Here is a 7,912-nt window from a genome sequence, read left to right as displayed (position 1 = left end):
TTCACCGATGCTGATTGGAACCAGAACTTCAGGATGAGTCGTGGTTCATTCAACGAACTAGTCGCACTGATGGCACCATTTATGTCGCCCAAAGAGTACAGTGTGCGACAACCAATTTCATTAAAAAGAAAGAGTGGCAATAGCTTTGTACAAAATGGCGAGTTGTAAATACCGAGTCGTTGCGAATCAGTTCGGTGTTCATAAAAGCAGTGTAAAAAATGTGTTTACATGTTATGCGGTACACTTGTGGAGCATTATCTCAAGGAACTCACAAGGCTGGCTGCCTTTCTCACAAGAAGCGGCAGCTATAGCAAATAATTTCGAAATGAGATGCCACCTGCCAAAGACGTTTGGGGTCATTGATGGCTCACATATTCCTATCAAGGCACCCAAGAAGGGATATTGTGACTTTGTGAATAGGAAGATGTGGACTTCGTACAACATGCAAGCAATAGTGGATGACCGAGGTCGGTAAGCATGAGTTTAGTAGCATTTGAACCAGATGCAGTCCTTGAAGCTCATTCTACAAAAAAGCTAGTCCTTAGTTACGCGTTGTGATTTCTATGCATGTGCATGTCTTGCTGTGAGCGGTGTAAAGCATTACGAGGTAAGGATGAATAGAACATCGTAATCATCACACTTAATGAACTTCTGCTTTTTCATATTTCGCAGTGGGACATGCAACATGCCTGGTAGTTCTGCCGATGCCACGGTACTTAGGCTCTCTTCTCTCTCCCCAAAGAAGTGACCAACTGCTGCCAAAAGAAGAAAACGTTTTCCAAGGCCGACCAGTTCCTTTCATGCTGCTGAGGGATCCGGCATATCCTTCTCTGCCATGGATACTTAAAGGCTACACATCATCCCAGGGAAACCTGTCTAGGAAACAAGAATCGTTTAATGTGTACCATAGTAGTGGACGCAATGTTGTGGAAGTCTTTTCTAGAGTGTTAAAAGGGCCCTGGCGTGTAACCTTGAAGCAAGCCGATATCCGCTATACGTTTATGGCAAAATTCATACTTGCATCATGCATATTGCAGAATATTTGTGAGGAGAGGGGAGACACTGTTGCTGATGTTTGGATAGCAGATGGGAGACTCTGAGCAAAATTTGTTTCAGCAGCCTGCGACCAGACCTGCCAGCCCAACATCTGCTTGTGGGCGGCCGGACTTTTTGTGTGATTACTCAGCCCAATATTTGCCAATGCCATCTCCAACTTGGTGAATGTTCATGGTATTTTCACCAACCGATAAATAAAGGAAATGCACGAAAGTACAAGTTTATTGGACAACTTGACAGCATTTTCTGTGCTTGTGAGCTCACTTTGTGCCTGGACACATTCTTTCTGTTCGAAAATAAAACAAAGTTCGGTGTCGTACAGGATTAAGTGTCACGTACGTCTGCTGGCATGTTTAGAGACTCTTTGGAATATCCGAACCGTTTTGCACAATGAAGTGGACTTGCTGCAGAAGAGGGCTGGCGGTGGCGTTGCTTCGCTCCTTATGTTGAATATATGGCTGGGGTGTTTGTCCAAAAGACCATGTGGCATTTTCTCACATCTGTGGAATTCCAAATGCTGGTGATGGCTGCACGAATGTCTGCGGAGGTTTACTGATTAGTTGCGCTAACATGCTTTGTGTTCCTTGCAGAAACGAGGCAGTTATTTGCGTCATTGCTCCTTTTAAAAACTCATTACTTTCCTTCAATATTTCTTTTTGCTGATCGAACATCAAGTTAGGATTGTACTGAAGGATTTCAGCATTTCTCCTGCGCTGTTCTTGTCAGAGGTCAGCAAGCTCAGTATTTTCCCCACCTTGGCCGCTTTGTTGGTGGCATGCACCTGGTCCTCTTGTTGCTTGCTGCACAGAATAAAGCCACAATTGTGAATGATAAAAGTTTATCCTAAAAAATAAATGAAAATTTAAATTTCGCCTCTAGGTTTCTTCCAACAAAGGATGACTTTTTTCCATGTTACTTTTACAAACGGGAACAAAGGCGAGAAGCGGATACCAAAATTAACTACCGCAATGTGATGTATCTGTTCTGGTTTACGGATGTATGACAGTTGTACACTCGTTGGCGAATGACACATTCTAGGTTTTGCATTATCTGCTTTGTAAAACCACCGGCTTGTATGGATTCAGCTAAGCATATTATTGCAAAGCTTTAACTCTGGGCTCTACATGAGAAAGTAGATGCAATGCAACCCAAGCATAGCCTTCAAACCTGTCATTTAGTTCATCATATGCGCAAAGAAATTATGAAAATTCGTATTAAGAAAAAAATGTAAAAAAACACCGCTTACAAGTTGCACTGCCTTGAGACGAGTAGGAGGGGCTGCGTTCAGGCGACCGGCTGGTGTCGTCGGGGGAATGGGCTCTGCCTTCAAGTTCAGGCGAGGAGTGCTGGGCATCACTTATTTCTGCAATGAAGCATAAAATGCCTTAGCGAACCAGTAAAAAACAGTGAATCCTACTATAACAAGTTCTGAGAGACAATTTCGAAAAAGCGAAGGTTCGATGAAATCAAGAAAAGCAGTCGGCAGAACCCACCTTCCGTTAGGTGTTGGCGCCAATGCAATTAGCATGCAGACGGTTGGCATGTTTTCATGTGATATTTTCCTTTTATATTGCGATACTATCGGTGCTGTCGTGTCCGTCATGTTTAATTTATTAAATTCATAAATAAAAAGGTCTATGGCACGATTTAAACAAAGCCCCTGTAGCACAGAAGTAACCACTAGGCTGCGGGCCCTTGCAACAACACGTTTTCAGCAAACGCTTTGCGCGTTTTCTGAGCGCCGACGCTACCGCTACTCTAAATTCCTATACCATAGATGTGCGACGCCTCCTGCGTCGCGCCAAAATGTCGCACCCTCTTCGCATAAAGCAATTATCCTCGAAGTTGTTGCGCCGTGCGGGAGCAAGCGCGAATCAAACGAGAGCCTCCACAGCGCTGCAAGTGGCGTCACTGCCGTTGCAGAATGTGTAACCGCCTAGCAGTTTTCGCAGTGATAGTAGTCGCTTCGAAAATATAATTCGTTCTTTATTTGCACTAACGACTCCTTTTTACGGCTCTGCAGCCTCCGTGGGAAATATGAACAAAGAAAGGTGTTCTGTTCGTTATTCCTTTACGCCGTTGTTTCATTATTACTTTACACCGAAGGGCGCGAAAACAATAAATTTACTTACCTGTTGTTGGGCTGTTCGCAGCATCGTTGACAGAGTCACTATCTACGCCGTATTCTTGGGCTTCAACCATAGGGCGGTGGGCAAAGACCACACTCATTTCATTGTACCAGCGCCACTTCGATGGCGCCGCACCACTCAGCTTCTGCAGCTCCCTTTCCTACACTACGCAGAAAAGAACGATATTTCAAGCCCGACTACTAAGCGGGCCATGTCGTCCGTGAGGTCTGTGAACTCGCTACGTAAGAAATAAACAGCAATACCTCCTTTGTTGTACTTCTCTTTCAAATTCTTCCAGTGCGTCCTGAGCTGTTGCCACATCCAAGTATATCCTAGACGACACATTTCATCTTCAACGCGCATGAAATGGAGTTGGTTGCGCTGACGCCGTTAGCCTAGCAGCTCGCCTATTCTCATGGAAATAATTATGGCAAGAAACGCTATTAGAGGTAATTTTTAACTTGCAGTGGTGCAGGTCAGTGCACTGCAGTGCGGCCCAGTGCAGTAAGGTCATGACGTCACGCTTCACAAGGTGCTTATCCAATCAAATTATACGAACCGTCGTCTGCAGGAACAGCAGACGACGATAATAACATTGCGCCACCGCAGACATTTTTCAATACAGTAAAGAGAATGAAACCATTTTAAAATTGTTTTTTGGTTGTAGTTAACAACATATATCCACAAAACACACAGTCACAGACCTCACCCTCATCGTGCGTTATAAAAAACCGAATGTGTCATCTCAGAGAGCAAACACGGATGCTGTGAGAGCCCTCGCCGCAGAACTTCTCGCAGACAGTTCTTCGTCTGACGAAGAGTCGGGCTCCACAACAGCCATGCTAATGCATTACCTGTGCATGATGCTCTACAGGGTGCAACGCAACCGAGTGCCCTTGTACGTGGAAAGGCTGGTACCGGGATATATAGACTTTGAATTCCAGCGACATTTCTGGCTACCGCGCGACGCGGCCAAGCACCTCATCGAACGGTTCGCGGCGGCTCCTTTTTACCCCAAGGCAGTGCATGGAAGACCGCGAATGTCGCCCGAAAAAACATTTTTGATTGGGCTGACGTATTTGGCCACGCAGATGACGATGAACCATATCGCCGACAAGTTTGATGTGGCCAAGTCATTGGTACAGAACAGCCTCAACCGTCTGCTGGACTTCTTCTTCAGCATTTCAGAGGAAGTTATCCGCTGGGTGACAGAGACCGAGCGCGAGCCCAGCTTTCAGGCTTTCGGGACCATGGCAAAGATGAAAAGCGGCAAGCAGGGATTGCCGAACGTCATCGGCTGCATCGATGGCTGCCACATCGAAATACCGAAGCCAGCGGTGTCCGAACACTCCTACTACAACCGCAAGAATTACCTCTCGATATTTCTGCAGGGAATACGTAACGAACGGAAAGAGTTCATCGAAGTGTTCGCCGGCTATCCCGGATCTGCGCATGAAGCCCCGGTCCTCAAGAAACGTTTCTTTGATGAGGATGCTGCTGCCAAGTGTGAAGGTAAGCGCTAAATATTGCTCTGTTGAATTGAAGAAAAGGGTAGAAAGCAAGACCACTAAGTTGCGTACGTGCGTGGGTGCGTGCGTAAGTTCGCGTACATATGTGACGAGGGTTCTCGCAAAATGAACGTACATCAAGCACATGACAGTCCTCTCCGCCCGATCGGGAAAAATGGGGCACAGTTCAAGAGGGGAAAGCCTATGTGTATAGCAACCGAGAAGAAACTCATATTTTTTATTGTGGAACCACAAATCGGCTGAATGTAATTCTATACTTAGAAATTCAGTTTCTAGCTCACTTTTACCTAGATTGAGATATCGTTCCGGCTTGCAGCTATTACTTCTAGTGAGTACTGTTCAGTCCAGCTGTAAAAAAACTCTGCACGGTAGACATATTCGTCTCTAGCTAGACTAATATTATTTCTAATTTCAAGCTGTAGATTCCAGCTAGAAATTGTAAATGTAGACAGAAATGAAGCTGGAAAGTATTATGTGTTGCTACGAATGCGCTTCCCATTTTCACAGGGGCAACATGGGAAAACTTGACGGAAGCATGAGACGCCCCCTTTGTAAATTGACTACATTGACATCTGTTTTTTTATAGCCAGTAAGGCTAAACAAATGTATGTTGGTTGGGCTAAACAAAATGCCATGTCTGTGTTTTTATTTTGTTGCAACACTGAGGTCACGCGTCTCCAGCTTATTTTGGTTTTCTTGCATGGTTAATAAGCATGCATGCATGTCGCTCAAAGCTCCATTATCTTTGGTTTAGGCACTCACACACTGAATGAGCCCCAGCCTCCGTAAGCCTTTCTTATAAGGAGGGGCTAAGCAGGCTAGAGTTTATCTAACTGTTCGATAAACTGTTTGCAAATATCCTAATGGTAATATCAACCTTTTTCTCTGAGTAGAAAGAAATAAACTAAACATATTTGTCAAGTAAGTGCCAAACGTAGGTCTTGTTAAAACTATACTATCGTACTGGTTAGTGTTTGTGTGTGTGTAATCCTCCTCAGCACTGTGTCAGTGCTTTGGCACGCTAAATTGCTTTTGCTCAAGACATGCCCTGACGTGGAAGAGTTGGTGTTAGGTTGAATGTTTTGTTTCCAGCTGCTTGCTCACCGTCCTCCTAGCTTCATTGTTCCCTGAATACTAATTCGAAAGCACAGCTTGCTAATGTTCAACAGTGTGTTGCACGTACAGTGCAAGGTTCTATGTAACAAAAGCATAACAACATTTTCTTTTCTTTTTAAACATGGGTACAGGAGCGATATATGCAGAATGATTAACACAGTGGGGTGTTTAGAAGGTTTTCCTTGCGCGCAACATTGATGAGGGTCATTACACTGATTCGTTCATTTTTGGCATTCGGCTTCCAGAAATGTTTATACATATACTGCAGTTTCATTCGTGATGTGCTTGCACATGTGTAACGCAGGTGGCTACCTCCTTGGGGAATCAGTGTACCCTCTGCTGCCCTGGCTCCTTCTCCTGTACAAAAGTACAACAAAAGGGTTCGCACAGCACGAAGAGGACTTCAACAGGCAGCACAGCCAGCAAAGGCTCACCACTGAGGGTGCCTTTGGTCTCCTGAAGAATCGTTTCCGGAGGCTCCTCTACGTCAACCCCCTATCCATCAAGCAAGCCGTCCTTACCATCATTGGGAGCTGCGTGCTGCACAACCCGTGCATACGCACCAGTGACAACACCGAGCTCCCCAGAGCAGGGCTGGATGTTCCTCTTCCTGACGACAACAGCGACCTTCAGCCTGTGCGGGAGACCTCAGGGACGAAATAGCTCTGCGTTTGTAAGTTCCACTCAAACCACCCCGCTCTACGCACGCAGTATTGTACACAGCATCGTGCGTACACGTAGCAAACCACTGCGTTGAGCAGTGGGAGGGTCGGTTGACCAGCTCCAACCCGGATCACCAACAACATCTGGTAGACCGGGCGAGACAGGCCGCCAAGACCCAGGGCTTCCTGGACTAAGGAGGTCCCCCACCTGGCGGTCAACCCAACAACATTGACTGCTCAATTAAATGTTTATTCCTCCTCCTCATCACTTCTAGTCATTTTGGACAAGACAAATCACTGCGCTGTATGCATCCTTTGTACACGCATGGTGCTAGGAGTGATTGTCATGTTTAGTGCCTTACACAACAAAAGTCTGTTTTCCATCAGTTCTAGCAGAGCCCGTCAATGCTTTTCAGGACGTGAAACTTCGCCGTCAAGCCATTGGAGAGCTTCGTACGCTGCCCAGGGAGGCCGCGCCGCAGCGCTGGCGTTTATGGGAGGGCAGCCGGCGAAGCGGTCGGAGGGGAGTGCGGCGAGTAGTAGCAGACGCTCCTTGTGGTGTTAGCAGGGCTCGTTCGCTTGACCTGTCGCGTAAAGCTGAAATGGTTCGATTGCTTTATCAGTGCTGAAAAGTGCTCTGTGAACGATCATGCCACGTACTTGCTGCGTGCCTGGCTGCAGTTCTGGCTACAGAGGAAACGACGAGAAGGCATCGCTATTTCGCTTTCCTTCGGACGCCGAGCAATCCGCGAAGTGGAAACAAGTCATTCCCCGGCAGGAAGTTTCCGGATTTTGTTTCAACTCACCCCACGCTCGTGTTTGTGAAAAAACTTCGGCACTGCTGACGTCCTTGGTATGCCGAGTGCGTCGTGAATGCAGGAGTCGTATCACTGCGACGTGAGTTACCAAAGCTGCGAGCAGGAGCGGTTCCAAGTATATTTGAAGCCCTCCCCGCATATCTTCCGAAGCGGGAAGCTCGCCCCAGGTTTTTGATGCGGCAGCCGCCTACGAAACGACGCCGTGTCTCGCCAGATATCCGCAGAACAGGGGACACATCGAAAAACTGCAACCTAAGAACAGCGAACGCAAGTTTACGTGTGAATGAAGGTAAGTTTCTCTGAAGTTGCCACTTTTGTGCAGTGTCAGCAGAATTTACAGTTATAAATTGTAAATACAACGGCTCGTTTTAAGATCATACCTTTTTAACATTGCAGAGGATGAACAGGTAACACACACAAGCGTGGATAAAGCCTGCCAAACAGAGAAGCCAGTGCCTTCATACGAATTAAAAACGTTGAGGGCGCAACTTCGAAGCACGAAGCGTGAGCTTCAACAGTGTCAATTTCAGATTGCGAAAATGGCAAGTCGGACAAAAAAACTGAGCGTATTGGAGGGGAGGTTTCAGAAACTGTCTAATCGC

General features: G+C 46.4%; 1 long non-coding RNA gene across 1 annotated transcript; it reads right to left on the bottom strand.

Moving 5' to 3' along the window:
• Positions 1 to 1,256: 1,256 nt before the first annotated feature.
• Positions 1,257 to 4,218, bottom strand: LOC144167209 (uncharacterized). The gene is made up of 3 exons (XR_013321887.1): positions 3,189 to 4,218; positions 2,303 to 2,419; positions 1,257 to 1,856 (listed from the first exon to the last, which is right to left on the bottom strand). It is a non-coding gene; the product is annotated as an uncharacterized LOC144167209 (long non-coding RNA).
• Positions 4,219 to 7,912: the final 3,694 nt, after the last annotated feature.

This window comes from Haemaphysalis longicornis, unplaced genomic scaffold, assembly GCF_048455015.1.
Source record: "Haemaphysalis longicornis isolate Haplotype H1 unplaced genomic scaffold, Haemaphysalis longicornis Haplotype H1 scaffold_2, whole genome shotgun sequence".
NCBI lineage: Eukaryota > Metazoa > Arthropoda > Arachnida > Ixodida > Ixodidae > Haemaphysalis > Haemaphysalis longicornis.
The sequence above is the reverse complement of the archived record's forward strand: the minus strand, read 5'-3'. Positions and strand labels throughout refer to the sequence as shown.